The sequence below is a fragment of the Canis lupus genome, chromosome 6 (genome assembly GCF_011100685.1).
Source record: "Canis lupus familiaris isolate Mischka breed German Shepherd chromosome 6, alternate assembly UU_Cfam_GSD_1.0, whole genome shotgun sequence".
NCBI classification, from domain to species: domain Eukaryota; kingdom Metazoa; phylum Chordata; class Mammalia; order Carnivora; family Canidae; genus Canis; species Canis lupus.
The window spans coordinates 76,435,498-76,453,782 of record NC_049227.1 but is presented as its reverse complement, the minus strand read 5'-3'; the positions used below and the strand labels follow the sequence as shown (position 1 = coordinate 76,453,782).

The 18,285-nt window shown below is 37.9% G+C and overlaps 1 protein-coding gene across 8 annotated transcripts in view; it reads left to right on the top strand.

The window, feature by feature from the left end:
• Positions 1–18,285, top strand: part of LRRC7 (leucine rich repeat containing 7) — a 492,235-nt gene that overhangs the window by 159,138 nt on the left and 314,812 nt on the right. The gene's annotated exons all lie outside the window — the stretch shown is intronic.

The window sequence follows — 18,285 nt, the reverse complement described above, 5'->3', positions numbered from 1 at the left end:
GCTTGTAATTGGTCCTTGTTCCACTTCTCTGTGAACATGCCTGTCTTCAGATTCCATAAGATGGCACATTATTCACCCAGGGACAGAGAAGAGAGTGTGAAAATTAAGCAAGCAAAGTAATTTTATTTAAGTCGTTCAGGAAACAAGGATAATAACATGATTTGGTTATTTATTTTCTACTCATATTTCCTTATTTGCATTAACTAAGTACCTGATTCACCTATCTCAGGTGCAAGTGACTCCCAACTTATTTCTAATTTTATTTCCAAATCATGGTGCAGAATCGTTGTAAGTCGGTGCCTCCCACATCGATTCTTGCAGGTTTCCGCTGACTTTTAGTCTTAACGTGTCATGACCACTGTTCCTCTCCTTTGAGCTCTCAAACCATTCTTTGCTAGCATGAAAAACCTCGTCCACAGATTTCTCAACCCTGCACCTGTTTTTTTCTTTATGCAGAGAAATACTGGGTTTGCTAAATTGTCATTTGGTCCAAAGGCATATTTAGCTCTACTCTATTTATGACCTAAGACTTTTAGAAAGCGTTAAGTCGGTCATCTCTTAAAATGTTGGAGATCCTGGATTTGTTCATCATTTCCTCATTATTATATGTAGGCAACCCATTTGGGCAAGACTTCCAGAGCGTTGGTGTCGCATCAGGACACATATAATGTCATCTTGTCCCACAATTGATGATACTGAATTTGACCACTTAATTGAAGTGGTGTCAAGTCCTTCCATTAAACGTTTTCTCCTTTGTAATTGCTGATTACTGTGTGGGATTTGAAAGATATGAATATCCTAATTCCAACAACTGTTTAACCAATTGCTTTAGCATCCACTCATGATTCTCAACTGAATTCCCATTAGGGATTGCAAAATGGGCATATTCTATCATTTTACTACATTGTATTAGTATTCTTTTAAGAAGTTCCCTTTTTGATTTCTCACTTTCTGCACTTGGGACTCACAAATTTATTTTTAATTCAATGAATTTTTTTAAATTTTTATTTATTTATGATAGTCACACACACAGAGAGAGAGAGAGAGAGAGAGAGAGAGAGAGAGGCAGAGACACAGGCAGAGGGAGAAGCAGGCTCCATGCACCGGGAGCCCGACATGGGATTTGATCCCGGGTCTTCAGGATCGTGCCCTGGGCCAAAGGCAGGAGCCAAACCACTGCACCACCCAGGGATCCCAATTCAATGAATTTTTTAAGTCCAGTAAAAGCAATAGAAATTCAAGTCTTAGTCTTGCTCACTTTTGCTGGTAATATGTTCCGAACTTGGTGCTTGGAAAATATATACATTTATTAACAGTGGCATTGCTCTGTTATTTTTAAAACAAAATTTTTGCTGCTTTTCTGCAAGTCTAACCATGGCATATGTTGAAATTAATTATTTCACAATTTTCTATTTTGAAAAATGACATTTGGAATTTGTGAGATTAAACATTGCAGAAAAAAGTGTTATATAGCTTTTTTTTATTCCCATAAGATCTGATTACTTTTTCTGACTCCTTTTTCTGACTGATTCACTAAGAATAGACAATTATTAATTTATTCAATAACTCTATGATGTTTAATATTTGAACATTTGCTAAGTCATGCTGTATCTTCACCTCTTAGAAAATAAGCATGTAGTTATAGTTACTGTTTCTCTATTCTTAGTGTTTTACACAAATAAAAATTACTTAATATTTCCATCGTATTTTAACGTGATCCAGTCATCTCCCAAGGACAATGAGACATTTCCGGTCACCAAAAGCTGATTTTCAAAAATATTTCATTAGTGCGTGTGAATAAGTTGAGTCATGAACCTCTTTCAGGGGAGCAGAACACTTTCGAAAACAGAATTTCTATCTGGAAAGCTGGAGGTTTTGGTTAATTTTCATACAGAAGTTCATTCCCATGATAAGTAGGGAATGTACGTAGAGCACAAATACAGATTTTGTAGTTAAACGGACTTTGTGTGCTTGAATCTCAACAAATTCACTGCTTGGGGACCTGGTCTCCTTATCTGCAGTAAAAGGGGAAAAAAGCTTCCAGCTCTTTCTTCTTCCTAGGAGATTCTTGGCAGGCCCCCACCTAAGTAATGGAGCTATCATGATTATTATCATTATCATCATTATCTTTACCTTATCTTTGATACTATCAGCCCTTGAATTGGTTGCAGACAACAATGTTGTCAGCAAAGGCTCCGAGTCTTCTCTGTTATATACACAAGGTAAGGATGACCGCTGGGTGCTGGCCTCTGTATTTATTTCTTCACACCATGTTCAGACTGCTTAGCTCAAAGCCTGCCAGAGCCAAGCTCAAATTCTTACATATCCAATTGCTTTAAATAGAACTAAATAAATATATTTTTAGCCATTTCAAGTCTACCTGCTTTGCATGCCCGACAAAACTACACCCAATATATGCTGCCTATAGCTAAGACAAACCTTGTGGTTGCGAAGACCTCAAGTGGCTGCTACCCTTTGTAGTTCTCCAACTCAGAGACTCTCTGTTTTGTTGCTGAGCCACAAACTAGACATAAAAGCGCCCTGTTTAATTCTCCTTTCCACTGGAGATGCCTTACGCTCTTCCCCTTCTGGATGGTGATCCCACGTCACTGCCTCTGGTAGGTCTCCCTTCCAGAGGGAGTCCCCAGAAGTCCGTTTCAGACCTGTCCATGTGCTACCCAGGAAAGCTTGTAAAATATTGCTTTATTCTGCTTCTACCTTTCCCTTGATCCGCCCTGATAAACTTACCACAGTCTCATATTGGAGTTTTGGATCAAAGATTAAGAAGCTGAGTCTTCTCATAAATATTACTCTTGCTTTTTTAAGACAAGAGGGAAGGAGAAGAAGGAGCTTTTGGCTGCATTTATTTCACACCCTCACCCCAAGGAATTTGTAGACTCACATTGCACTTGTCCAACAGGAAAATAGGACTGTGTTTGGCCAGAGGCTGGTTTATTTTATTCCAGAGGGAAAAATATCTTGTCTGGGCTTACTGAGAACTCTTTTGGGTGCCAAATGGGGGCTGAATTGCTTGTAGAAAGCCGTCTTTGTCTCACTGAGACCATAGAAAATGGAAAACATATCGAGACCTAATAAGAACTATTGCACTTATTACTCAGTCCTATTTGTATCTCTATTTTACTGCAAAGGTAACTATGATGATAGAGCTAGTAATTGGTAAAGCTGTGGATTTGAACCTTGCTCTTGTAATTTCATGGTCCATGTTCTTGACCGCTCATCATTCTGCTTTACCTACTCCCGAGCTGGTACTAATCTGTATTTGAGTGTTTTATGGGACCTCTAATAGCGATATAAACCTTTTTTTTTTTTTAATTTTCTTTCTGCCAGTTTTTACTTCTTTTGTTTTCTGTTGTCAGGTCATTAAGCGTCTTTTAAAATCGAAACCTTCCACTCTAAAACAAAAGGCATACCTTTTAAAACTTGCCTTAATGTGTTTTTCTTGTTATACAAAGTGTTAGTTTAACAGTAGGCTGCTGTTTGAGGCAATTGCTGAGAAATATTGAATACTACCCCTTTGAGAGGGGGAGGGAAGCTATTTTTATTCAAAAACAACACACTGATGGATCTGTTAGTTGTAAAAGGCAAGGCCCCCCAGGGGTAGTTTATGTGAGAGAAATAAGACACAGAAAGAGCTAGACTGCTTCACTTAATAAACTATCCGGAATTACAAATATGACTCTTGGCAGCTTGAATAGAAAAGAGAAAAAAAAAAAAAACTTAACTGGTCTCCAGAGACTCAGTAAAAAGTGGATAGGCAGGAGTAAGTTCTTGGGGGACTCTTAATAGCTTGGAAACAAACAGGACCTAGAAAAAAAAATGACCAAGTGAGAAACTCCTTAGAGAGGAAAAACAAACTATAATTATGGCCCAAACTGCAGTTTTTAGGTTACTGGGTATAATGCAAAACTCCCATATTGAACAATAAAGAGGGTTTGAGAGACTTGACTAACAGCAAGATAGCAGTAGCTGGTCACTATGGTAACCAGAGGTGAAATGATGCTGATGGCAAAGTACGCTGCTGAGATGAAGTTGAGCGTGTGTATTGGGGCCACATAAAGACAGCAAATCAAGGTGCTTTTTGCCATCTATTATTTTCTGACTTGGAAAAGAAAAGATAGAGGGATAGGCATTAGCTGGGAAATCTCATCATTTGAATTATATCGTTTCCCTTGCCCTCACTGAGGCTAGCAGAAGGAGGCCGAGAGAAGGGTGAGCATGGTAATTAAAGGTGTTAGTCACAGAGGGGGACAGCTGTGGACTTTCAGCAGGTCCACTGTGAGCCTAGGAATATAGAAGAAGGAATGCTTCCAACTCACGAAGACCAGGAAGGTGTGGGGCTCTCTATCGACTGCCCAGGCTGCGTAGCAGGCATAGGATGACTGAAGCCATACAAGTCTCAGGATGGATACAGCAGGAGAGAGCACGAGGCTGAAACAGGATTGGGGGCTCACATTTAGAAAGCTAATTGATTGGACTATAGGCCTCTGTGTTCATTTTTTCCCCCAATTGCTCTGAATACTTATATTTTTATTATCAGAGGAGAAGCAGGCTATTTAACTAGGTGAAACTTGGGTTAAGTTGGCAATTTACTGGTCAACTGTACTAGGTGATTTATACCTCATTTAATCTAACGAAGAACTAGTTAGTGAAGATATAAAGCACTTGACGGGATGAGCACTGGGTGTTATTCTGTATGTTGGTAAATTGGACACCAATAAAAAATAAATTTATTATAAAAAAATGAATAAAGCAGGCCATAGCAAGTGCAAAATAAATAAATAAATAAAGTCCTATTTTACCGAAAAAAAAAAAATCACAAAGTTTAGTTTGTATACAACAAATTGTTCAGGCTCTAAGTCTGAATTCTCAAGATGTCAATCAGCAGAGGAGAATCTGGCCGCTGGTTTACACGGTCAAACGAAGAACTATCGTTAGGCAAACTGAATTCGTTTGAAAAGTTTACAATTAAAGTAGCCTTTGTCTGTTAGAAACTAGTTTCATAACTATCCAGCATTAACAATATGAGTAACATCGGAAGAGACTTCTAATACAAAAAAGTCACCAAATGGAGAAAATAAATAAGAGACGAGAGGTTATTGACTCTATTGTGTGGTCAATTTTCTAGCTAGAAGGGGAAAACTGTATTGACTGGTGATGGCCATATCCGGCTACTAGGGCCGCCTTAACAAAATATCACATACTGTGCGGCTTATACAGCCAGAATTTATTTTTGCCCAGTTCTGGAGGCTGGAAGTCCAAGATCAAGGTGCTGGAGACTTGCTTTCTCTTGAGGCCTCCCTCCTTGGCTTGTAGGCAACCACCTTCTCGCTTTGTCCTCCACGACCTTTTCTCTGTGTGTGCACGTCCCTGGGGTCTATTCCTCTTCTTATGAAGTCACCAGTCCTATTGGATTGGGACCCATTCTTACAATTTCACATATCCTTAATCATTTCTATGATGCCCCTCTCTCCCAAAACAGTGACATTGGAGATTGGGGCTTCACCTGTGAATTATAGGGGGACACAGTTCACCCTGTGACATTGCCAACCCCCAGAACAGAGCAAGCTCGTGGAATATCCATTCATAAATTTACAACAAATATCTACTAAGTATCCACTATGTGCCCAACACTACACTGGGCACTGGAGGATCTACAGTAAGAAAAGGAGACTGAGAGCTTACTCTGTAGATGAGTAGGGAAGGGAACCACTTCGACGACTGTAATAGATTGTATAGGAAGTGCCAAATTCTATGTAGCATTTAGCAACAGTTCTCAGTCTCGCCCAATTAAATTTGAATTTCAAATAATTTCTGTAGGGTAAACCTGTCCCAGATACCGTATGGGCCCTACACTATGCATTGTTTATCTGAATTTTGCATTTAATTGGGCATCCCATTTTTGGTTGTGGTGGTTGTGCACTTGGTTGTTATTATTTTGTCGCTAAATCTGGCAACTCTGCAATCCAGGGGGATCAGCAAAGCTCCACGGAGCTCACATGAAACTTTAAGACCTGAGGGAATAAGTAAGACTAGGGAAAGACTAGGCACCCCCCCAAAAAAAGGCAAGAAGAGAAGAAGCCTGGCAAAAGAAAGATGCTGAAGACCACCTGTGAAGGCAGAAAACATGCAAGTGCAAAGTAGAGAGAAGCAGTGGTGGGAAGCAGGCATTTGGGAATAAAGAACAGAGGTGAGTGTAAGGAGGAGATAGAAGAAATAATGAACGAATTCCACTAGTCCCCAAGGTATTTTATTTAGTTTGGTTGGGTTTTTTTTTAATGTTTTATTTATTTATTTGACAGACAGAGAGCACACGCAGGGGCAGGGTGGAGGGAGAGGGAGCAGCAGGCTCTCCGCTAGCAGGGAGCCTGACCCAGAGCTCCATCCCAGGACCCTAGGGCCATGACCTGAGCCCAAGGCAGGCCCTTAACCACCTGAGCCACCCAGGCACCCCCCTATAAAGGTATTTTAGTACAGGAGCAAGCTAGAGGAGATTTACCAACCAGGACCAGTCAGTCACCAAGTTTGCCGATTATAACTCTGATCTATTTATTTACTTCATCTTTTACTATGTTTCCTTCTCTCTTCTCTACCTCTGTTCTGGCCACAGAAATTCCTGATTGGTTTCTCAGCCTTGTGCAGATTATTCTCTACTGAGTAGCAAGACAGAAATGAAGATCTGACCAGATCCCTTCCACTTAGAACATCTCAAGATGAATTTTCATCGTGTTTAGGCCAATTCAAATTCTTTAGAAAGTGATGCTAAGATTTAAAAAGCTGATGGAGAGTTGAACATGATCTTAAAAGAGCAAGAACAGAAATATAAATGCCATACGTCTGTATACACGGGTCAGTGCAAATTATGTGACAGAAAAACTCAGAAGGAAAACCGCCTAAAACTCCAGCAGATTCTAAACTGAGTAAAGCAGAGTGAGGTATATGAAATGATTAAAACCATATTAGTTTGGTTAAGGAACTGAGAAATTGCATATTTCTTGATATTTTAACACCGTATACTTTAACCGTACGGCTTTCTGCAACTCCTGTGTAACCAACTAACAGAATATTTCCAGCGAAAAGATTTCTAAACCAATAGTAATTTTAAAGGCAAAACATTTTTATGAATAAAATAATTTTATGTCATTTTATATATTTAATTTTGGGGCAGCCCGGGTGGCTCAGTGGTTTAGCGCCGCCTTCAGCCCAGGGTGTGATGCTGGAGACCCAGGGTCAAGTCCCGTGTCAGGCTCCCTGCATGGAGCCTGCTTCTCCCTCTGCCTGTGTCTCTGCCTCTCTCTCTCTCTCTCTCTCTCTCTCTGTGTGTGTCTCTCATGAATAAATAAATAAAACCTTTAAGAAATTTTTTAAAATATATATATATATTTACTTTTGGGTATGTTTAGTGTCTTCAGGTTATATGTGGTCATTAGAAGATATTTATATGTGGGGCACTTTTAGCTCAGTGCCTTGAGCTCAGGTTCTGACCCCAGGGTCCCGGGATCCAGTCCCACATCAGGCTCCCTGCGTGGAGCCTGCTTCTACCTCTGCCTCTCTCTCTCTCTCTCTCTTTCTGTCTCTCACGAATAAATAAATAAAATCTTAGAAAAGGAAGATATTTACACGTGTATGTATGTGTATATATTTGCATGTGTCTGTGTATAAACATCGTGACATATCAGTAATAGCTGAATATATAATGAAAAAATGGGATTTATTTAATAATGTTTACCAGCCAGATTGTAGACAGGCATGGCCCACCATTCTCAGATTAAAGCAGAAAAATAAGGTGACTTATTTCACGGAGCCAGGCCACAGTCCTTCATTATTTTAAATCTTTGCAGCTGAAAATTATTAATGCTCTCAATTTTGTCAATCATCTTGTTATTGTTTACAGTGCATAACTGTAATATATAAATGACAAAGAATTCTTAAAAACACGTGCATCATTTCGTGCCTAATGGCAGGATTGCATTCCTGCACCGTAAAGTAATTGATGTTCTAATGTTGGATGTTCTAATGTCAAAGTAGGTGGAGTTGGTCTTGTTTGCTATAACCTGCCTGGGGGGTCCGGGACAGAAATGTTACAGGAGGCATTTCCCACGGCAGATGATGCATCACTTAGATGTCACCCGTATGTAACGTCTGGTGAAGGATGAAAGTGCTGTGAGTTACCTTTCTGATGGAATTTAAATAGAAATTTGAATTGTTAGCTAGCTAGGGATGGATACTTTTAAAGAGTTTTGGAATTGCCCATCTTTGTCAGGGCTGAGCAGGTTGGGGTCATGAGGAGTCTCAGAATGAGCTCCCACACCTCAGCACCATCCATGCTGGAGAGAGCTCTCAGGGCCAAGCAAGGGGGTAACCTACCCCGGCAGGAAATTGGAAAAGATTTTCAGAGGGACTGACATCTAAGCTGTCTTGAGGATGAATGATGAAGATTTCTCCAAGTTAAAAAATAAAATAAAATAAGAAGAGGGTCACCTGGGTGGCTCAGGAGTTGAGCGTCTGCCTTCAGTTCAGGGCATGACCCCAGGTCCCAGGATCGAGTCCTGCATCGGGCACCCCACAGGGAGCCTGCTTCTCCCTCTGCCTGTGTCTCTGCCTCTCTCTCCCTGGGTCTCTCCTGGATAAATAAATAAAATCTTTTTTAAAAGTTTTTTTAATTAAAAAGAGAGAGAGAGAGTGAAGATCACTCCTGATAGAGAAAAGCATTTGCCAAAGTACGGAGGAATCCAGAGGCATTGTGGATGCGCTGGGCGGGAGCAGTTGACAGCGTTTATGAAACAGGCCACGTGGAAGCCAACTAGACAGCTGCTTAGGAGGTCAAAGGAAGAGGAGAAAGCCGCATGGTCCCACGTTCCATCAGGGATACGGAGAGGAGGAGCCACATTTGCAAAGCAGTCTCATTGGTGCCATTGGAAGAGGTAAAGGGTGGAAAATACAAAGTGGAGGATGCTTCTGACCGTTGAGCTTAGGAGACTGGATGTGTCTTCCTTCAGTAACTGGAAGATGTCTTCACCCTAAGAAGGTCAGATTTGAGGGAGAAAATAGCACGAGCATCAGTTGAAAAGACAGTGAGGGCAGTTGCCAAGTAGAGAATCTGTTCTGGAGCAGAAATTCACGGGAGAGAACAATCTGCGGTATTTACCTGAAATGTAAACTTCTCTAAAAATTTTATTAAGCTTTTAATTTAATTCCACTATGGTTGACGTAGTGTTATTAGCTGCAGGGATACAATATAATGAACAACTGTGTGTGTTACTCGGTGCTCCTCCTGGTAAGTGTGCTCTTCAATCCCCGTCACCTACTTCACCCATCCGCTCACCCACCTCCCCTCTGGTCACTAGCAGCTTGTTTTCTACATTTATTATTTTTTTTAAGATTTCATTTATTTATTCATGAGAGACACAGAGAGAGAGAGGCAGAGACACAGGCAGAGGGAGAAGCAGGCTCCCTGCAGGGAGCATGACATGGGACTCAATCCCGGGTCTCTAAGAGCAGGCCCTGGGCTGAAGGTGGTGCTAAACCATTGAGCCACCCGGGCGGCCCTGTTTCTGCATTTAAGAGTGTTTCTTGGTTTGTCTCTTTTCCTCTTGTTTGCTCACTTGTTTGCTTCTTGAATTCCACACATGACTGAAATCATGTGCTGTTTGTCTTTCTCTGACTAATTTCGCAGAGCATCATGCTCTCTAGCTGCACCCATATTGCAGATGGCAAGCCTTCATTTTTAGGGCTGAATAATATTCCATTGTGTGTACACACACACACACACACACACACACACACACACACACCATTTCTTTATCTGGTCATCTATCGAGGGACACTGCTTCCATAATCTGGTCATTGTAAATAATACTACACTAAACACAAGTGTGCATGTCTCCTTTTAAATTAGTGTTTTCATGTTCTTGGGGTAAGTACCCAGCAGGGTGATTCCTGGATCATAAGGTAGCTCTATTTTTAGCTTTTTGAGGACTCGCCATTTTCCAGAGTGGCTGCACCAGTTTACATTCCCACCAGTGGTGGATGAAGGTTCCTTTTTCTCCACTTCCTTGCTGACACCTGTTGCTTCTTGCAATTCTAATTTTAGCCATTCTCACAGGTGTGAGGTGATACCTCATTGTAGTTTTAATTTGCATTTCCCTGATGATGACGGATGCTGAGCATCTTCTCATGTGTCCATCAACCATCGGTATGTCTTCTTTGGAAAAATGTCTGTTTATGTCTTCTGTCTATACCACATTTAAATGGATTATTTGTTTTTTGGGTGTTGAAATGTATTATCTTTTTTATATATTTTGGATACTAACCCTTTATCAGATATGTCATTTGCAAATATTTTCTCCCAGTCCATAGGTTGCCTTTTAGTTTTGTTGTGTAGAAGCTTTTTATCTTGATGAAGTCCCAATAGTTCATTTTTATTTTGTTTCCTTTGCCTCAGGAAGACATATCTAGAAAGAAGTTGCTACAGCCAATGCCAGAGCAGTTGCTGCCTGTGTTCTTCCCTAGGATTTTGTTGGTTTCAGGCCTCACATTTAGGTCTTTATCCATTTTGAATTTATTTTTGTGTCTGGTGTAAGAAAGTTGGCCCAGTTCCATTCTTTTGCATGAAGCCACCCAGTTTTCCCAACACCATTTATTTAAGAGACTTTATCCTATTGCATATCCTTGCCTCTTTTGTTGAAGATTAATTGACCATATAATCATGAGTTTGTTTCTGAGCTTTCTAGTCTGTTCTATTGAACTATTTTTGTGCCACCACCATACTGTTTTCATTACTACAGCTTTGTCATATAACTTGAAATCTCAATTGTGATACCCTCAGCTTTGTTTTATTCTTTATTAAGATTGTTTTGGTTATTTGGTTTCTTTCGTGGTTCCATCCAAATTTCAGGATTATTTACTCTAGTTATGTGAAAAAAAAAAAAAGCTGTTGGTGTTTTATTAGGGCTTGCATTAAGTCTGTTGATTGCTTTGGGTAGTATGGACGTGTTAATAGCATTTGTTCTTCAATCCACGACCATTGAATATCTTTCCATTTGTTTGTGTCATCTTTAATTTCTTTCATCAGTATTTTTATAGTTTTCAGAGCACAGATCTTTCATGTCTTTAAGTTTATTGCTATATATTTTATTCTTTTGGTGCAATTGTAAAGGAGATTTCTTTCTTAATTTCTCTTTCTGTTGTTGTATTGTTGGTGTATAGAAATGCAACAGATTCCTGTACATTGACTTCATATCCTGTGAACTTATTGAATTCATTTATTAGTTCTAATAGTTTTTGGTGGACTCTAGGATTTTCTTTTTTTTTTTTCTTTCTTTTTTTTTTTTTTTTTTATTTATGATAGTCACAGAGAGAGAAAGAGAGGCAGAGACATAGGCAGAGGGAGAAGCAGGCTCCATGCACCGGAAGCCCGATGTGGGATTCCATCCCAGGTCTCCAGGATCGCGCCCTGGGCCAAAGGCAGGCGCCAAACCGCTGCGCCACCCAGGGATCCCTAGGATTTTCTATATAGAGTATTATGTCGCTTGGAAATAGTGAAAGTTTTATGTCTCCCTTACCAATTTGGATCTGTTTTATTCTTGTATATTCTTACTGTTATTGAATTACTGTGGCTAGAACGTCCAGTAATATGTTGAATAGAAGTGGTGAGAGTGGACAACCTTGTCTCAATACTGATTTTAAGGGGAAAACTTTCAGTTGTTCACCATTGAGTATGATGTTAGCTGTGGGGTTTCCACATAGGGCTATTATTGTGTTAAGCTATGTTCCCTCCAACCCTACTTTGTTGAGGGTTTTTATCTTGGATGGATGCATGCTTTGTCAAATGCGTTTTCTGCATCTATTCAAATGATCCTATAGTTTTTATCATTTCCCTTGTTGATGTATCATTTTGATTGATTTGTGAATATTGAGCCACTCCTGTATCCCGGGAATAAATTCCACTTAATTGTGGTGAATTTAAATTTTAAAAATGTGGTAAGACAATTTTTTAGATGTATTGGATTTGATTTGCTAATATTTTGTTGAAGATTTTGCATCTATGTCTATCAGATATTGGCCTATAGTTCTATTTTGTTTGCAATCGTTTATTTGGTTTTGGGTCAGAGTAATGCTGAACTCATAGAATGAGTCTGGAAGCTTTCCTTCCTCTTATATTTTTTGGAATAGTTTGAAAAGAATAGGTATTAACTTTTTCTTTAAAGTTTAGTGGAATTTACCTGTGAAGCTGTCTCATCCTGGACTTAGGTTTGTTGGAATTTTTTTGATTATTGATTGAATTTCATTGCTGGTAATCAAGCTGTTCAAGTTTTCTATTTTTTTCCTGATTCAGTTTTGGGAGGTTGTATGTTCTAGGAATTTATCCATTTCTCCTAGAAACTAACTCCTCGTTTCATTCATCTCTTTTATGTTATTTTTTAGTTTCTATTTCATTTATTTCTGCTCTAATCCTTATTATTTCCTTCCTTCTGTTAGTTTTGTGTCTTGTTTGTTCTTAATTTTCTAGATCCTTTAAATGTAAGGTTAAGTTGTTTATATGATATTTTTCTTGTTTCTTGAGATAGACCTGTATTACTATAAAATTCCCTCTTAGGAAAGCTTTTGCTGCATTCCAAAGATTTGGATCATTGTGTTTTCATTTTCATTTGTCTCCATGTATTTTTTTTTAATTTTCTCTTTGATATCTTGCTTGATCCATTCATTGTTTAGTAGCATGCTCTTTGACTTCCATGTATTTGTGCTCTTTCCAGATTTTTTTCTTGTGATTGGTTTCTAGTTTCATACTGTTGTGGTCAGAAAAGGATACATGGAATGACTTTGCTCTTTTTGAATTTGTTGAGACTTATTTTGTAGCCTAATATATGGTCTGTTCTGGAGATGTTCCCTGTGCACTTGAAAAGAATGTGTGTCCTTCCATTTTAGGATGGACTGAAATGTAAACTTTTAAGAAGAAAAATGCTTTTGCCTCTTACTCTGATATTGAAGTAGTAAGGTTGTATATGTTTACTGTATCTCTATGTAAAAGTAGAAAATGTCTAAAATATATGATTATTTATTCTTTAATTTATGTACTCTGCTCAATTATATCTAATAATCTTTATAAAATGGACCATAGTACTCATAAGAACTCTGAGACAAGCAGAAAAAATTAATTATGCTAAATTTATCCCCTTTACTATGGGGAAAATATTTTTAAAATATAAATGAAATGCTCATTCTAAGAAGCTAAAAAGATTATTCTGATTATCTGGTATATTCATTTATCTCAGTGTTCATCTTATTCCCTACTCTCACCCTGCATGCTCTTAACCTCAGCATGCACATAGCAAACACACAAACACGATGCATATAAATTCATTTAATGAATTCCTTTCTAAAATATTCTTAAAAACTAAGCAGATGGTCTAGGAGAATAATGAAATTATGTTACTTTTCTGCTTCAGATTAGATTTGCCCCTTGATTCAGAGCCAGAGTAAGAAGACAGTTGTTGCTACTCACTGAGAAACTAGGTACATTTTGTCTCCCTTTATGCTCATTGCTACACCTTGTCTTGTTCTACATATATCTAGAAAATGTGAGATAGAAGGAAGATTTGCTCTGACAACATTCATATGTTTAGATCACTAAAATTGCTAGAAGTGGATTGAGCTCTGAGTTCATGAAACAAAGTAAAATATCAAATTTATATTACTGTAATAATTATTTACTCTGTGACATTCTTTATCAGTAAGAAAAATATTCTTGATTTAAGCTTGGTGCAAATTTTCAAGGTCAGTTAAGAGAAATGCTCTCAAGAGACATTTCCATTTGAAAGGATCCATTAGTGACAATGGAGAATTAAATCTTAGAATTTTTTTCTTCCCATTTATTCATGTTATTATATATAACCCTTCCGTGAAAGCACAACCAAATGAGACCTTAAATTCTATTAACCCTTCACATATAAAGATGTATCCTTTATTTTTTTATAAGAAGTTATTTACTCATGAGAGAGAGAGAGAGAGAGAGAGGCAGAGACACAGGCAGAGGGAGAAGCAGGCTCCATGCAGGGAGCCGGATGTGGGACTTGATCCCAGGTCTCCAGGATCAGGCCCTGGGCTGAAGGTGGCGCTAAACCGCTGAGCCACGGGGCTGCCCTGTTTGGTTGTTTAAACATTTTTTTAAATTTTTTAATTTATTTATGATAGTCACAGAGAGAGAGAGAGAGAGAGAGAGAGAGAGAGAGAGGCAGAGACACAGGCAGAGGGAGAAGCAGGCTCCATGCAGGGAGCCCGATGTGGGACCTGACCCTGGGACTCCAGGATCACATCCTGGGCCGAAGGCAGGCGCTAAACCATTGAGCCACCCAGGGATCCCCAAAAATGTATCCTTTATATAGTCATTTAGATTTTAGTGGACCTACCTGCTTATAGTGGACCTACCTGCTCAAAAACAATGGCCAATCATACACTTACAAAAACATCTGGATTTTTCACTTACTGTCCTACAACTAGAGCTGAGAATGAGACTAATTATCTAGAAGAGATTGTTTTTGTGACTAAAATATGAGAAATCTATGGGATTAGCAGATGCTTTTATCCAAGAGGGGAGAAGAGTTCTCAAAGATGATATTTAAAGGCAGTGATGGGTGAAAAACAAAATGTTTCCAATTTGTAAGCCATTGAGTTCATTCAACAAACTGATTTTATAAATGTAAATTAATGAAGGAACAAATAAAGGAAAAGATTAAAAACACCTCAAATTATATGTTGCCCTATCAACTGACAATGACTGAGAATAAACATAAAAAATGCTATGTTAGGTATTCCTATGAAATACTCTGGGTTGATACTAAGTACAATAATTGATCAATTTTTCAATACTTATCAGGAAGAGTAAAAGTGTTTAAATTCAATTCACCTAGTAAATGCACAAGAACTTGTATTTGAAATTGTTTAACAAGGCATTAGTTATAATTGGGGAAAATGGAAACATAAACTTACAGGATAGAAAAAAGACTGGTCAAATAAATTGGTAGACATTCACAACAGAGTATTTCATTATCTTAACAAAATATGTCTCCAGGAATGTTTAATGATATGAGAAAGTATAATGCTAGGTAGAAACGCACAACACAAAACAATATATTTAATTTTAATAATATACATGTGTGTTGTATGTTTGTGCATGTGTGTATGTGTCTCTATGCATGCATTTAGGATACAACCTTAAATGGATGATACAACATACTCCAATATGTTTATAGTGCTTTATTTCTGGATGATAGGAATATAGTGAGCTTTGTTATACTTTTCTATATCTTCCAAATTCTTAATAATTATTATGCATTACTTTTATATTCTGAAGAAAATAACAAGTGAGATTTTAAGTAGCAATATTTTGATTGAGTAGAATTATGTGCCCACAATGTCTAAATAGCTCTTCTCTCATTACTCTAATTTTTTCTCTCTGCCAGTATGATAATGCTCATTAGAAAAGTATCACTCAGATATATTTCACATGATCTGCTGGTTAATAGTGTCTATTTCTATTCTCTTTCAAATGATCTTCAATTTACGTCCATTATCATGTAGAATGTCCACATGGGGGCAGCCCGGGTGGCTTAGCAGTTTGGTGCAGCCTTCGGTGCAGGGCGTGATCCTGGTGACCCGGGATCAAGTCCCACGTCAGGCTCCCTACATGGAGCCTGCTTCTCCCTCTGCCTGTATCTCTGCCTCTCTCTGTGTGTCTCTCATGAATAAATAAATAAAATCTTTAAAAAAAAAAAAAGAATGTCCATATTGATATATAGTGCTCTCTCTTTTCCATTCAAACTACTCCTTCTAAACAAGATATTCCTATCATTTTGAGGAATGATATGATAACCACCATATCAATTGTTTAAGACATTTCTGAAATCTTTAAGTCTTTGAGTTAAATTTTTAAGTTCAAGTAGTTTATTATATTCCCTATGTGTATTGATGAAAGACATTGAGAGTCATTTCTTTTCTAGGATGTTTATTTCTGAGAACAAGGGGGTAACCTATGCATTTTGTTCTTTTTGTGATGTCAGAGTGTCTAATTTTATACTTTCGCTGGACAATTTTAGCTCAACCTGAGATTATAGTTTTAAGTCTTTTTCAAACCATTGGTGAATCTAAGGCCAAGCAAATGTCCCATCTTTGCCTCTGTGCATTAATCTGTACAAGGATAATTTCACATTGCATGTCTGTCTTGGATTAGGAGAACAACAGCAACAACAAAAATCAGAGCTTATGGTCTAATTAAGAACAGTACCTCAAGAGATTGACAAGAGAGCAATTGTAAGAAGTGTTTGCCTTATTGGGTCCTGAGTTTCATAGACACTAGAGAAGAGCCACCTAACTTTTGAATGGAAGCTGAAGAAGTGGGTTGTGTTAGTTTGCTAGGGCTGCTGTATCAAAGACCCCAAACTAGATGGCTCAAACAACAGAAATTTGTTGTCTCATAATTCTGGAGGCTGTAAATACTAAATCAAGTTTTGTCAGCATTGATTTCTTTGCAAGACTGTGAGGGATGGATGTGTTCTAGAACTGTCTGTTTGGCTTATACATGGATGTCTCTTTACATCTTCCCTCTGTGTGCATCTCTCTCTTCACATGGGATTCTTTTAATAAGAATACCAGTCATTTTAGAGTAGGGTCCCAGCCTAATCTGGTTATGACTTCATCTGCAACAACCCTGTTTTCAAATTCTGAGGTACTAAAGTTTAGAAGTTCAACACATGAGTTTTAGGAGGATACAATTCACCTGTAACAGTGATAGTAGAGGAAACTTCTTCCACAAGGACAATCCCTGAATTTAGGCGAAAATGATAAGGAAGAGATGACCCGGCAAGAGGGTTCAGGAAAAGGGGAAATACAAAGGCACAAAAGCATGGAAGGCAGGGAATGAGTGTGATTTGGAAAGAGATTGTAGTTTTGGCAGAGGTTTATAGTCTGGACTCAGCTACACAGGATTGATAGTGAAGTTAGCAAGGAGGCTGTGAAGAATTTCACACATGTCTAGATTTGAATCTTAGAAATGTTTACTCTGGTAGTGGCTGTGATCTTTATGAAGTACGCTCTGCCTACCATAAGGACCCCTGTATATAGGCATGCTCTTTCACTCCAAGAGCTCTCCTGCCTTTTTAAAGCCCTTTCCAATTCTCTTGGCAAAAGATTGCTCCTGATTGTATTCTCTTAATTTTCTCAAATCCTGTTTGTTGCTTTTACCATCTCCTAAATAATTTAATTCAGCAAGAATTTAAACGAACAACAAAAATCCCATATGTAGCATTTATTACTTACAAAATGAATAAAGATAAGCATTTACCCAAGATATTTTAATTTAGTGCGTGAAATTGTACTTTTAATCTCATATCAGAGACTAACAATGAAAAAAAGTCTCAGAATCATAACAAAGTGGTTCCAGTTTAAAATGAGTCTGGTTCTTCCATGTTAACTTTCATGAACATTTCATTTAACAATTATTAAATCTCTGAGTGCATTATCACATGCCTTTAACTTCCTTGCAGAAAGCTTCTTAAATTAATTTTTCTCTTATTTTAACTCTTTTTTCAGCCTGAGGGTGACATCAAGTAGGCTTATATGTTTCATAAATCTCTTAAAATCTTTCCAATTATAAAGTAACTGCCTAGATTTATACCCAAAGCAACTTAATTGATTAAAAGATTATCACTACGAGCCCTGTTTATTTAGTTGAGTTTCAAAATTGCAGCATTTGCTCTGTCCTGAAAGCACAAGTACCACCATCATCAATATTAATTAAAATATTAATAAACATAGATAATATAAGAACTTATCTATAGTTATGATTGAAGAATGAATATAAAGCAACATGAAATACCATCTAAAAATGCTTTCTTCAGTCTGCTTATATCAGATTGAAAGCATAGGTCTTTTGTCATGTCTTGCAAAAGGCACCATATTGACATTGTGTCAACATCACAAAAGGCAAGGAATCCTGAGATGAGACAACTACATGGAAAATATTTTCTTACTAGCTCCTTCTAAAGCTCCTACTCAAGATTTGAAGTGTCATACATAAATTGACTCTTTACAAAAATAAGTATTGGCCTTCATATACCCAGATTTTCATTAAATAAAATATTTGATTAAACTACATCTAAATGTACTATATCTGTCTCTGGCTTTTCAATAAATCATGCTGAGCGACTGATCTTTTCTTAGTAACTCAGTCATCATTAAGAACATAAACTATTGTCTTATACCACAGTATAC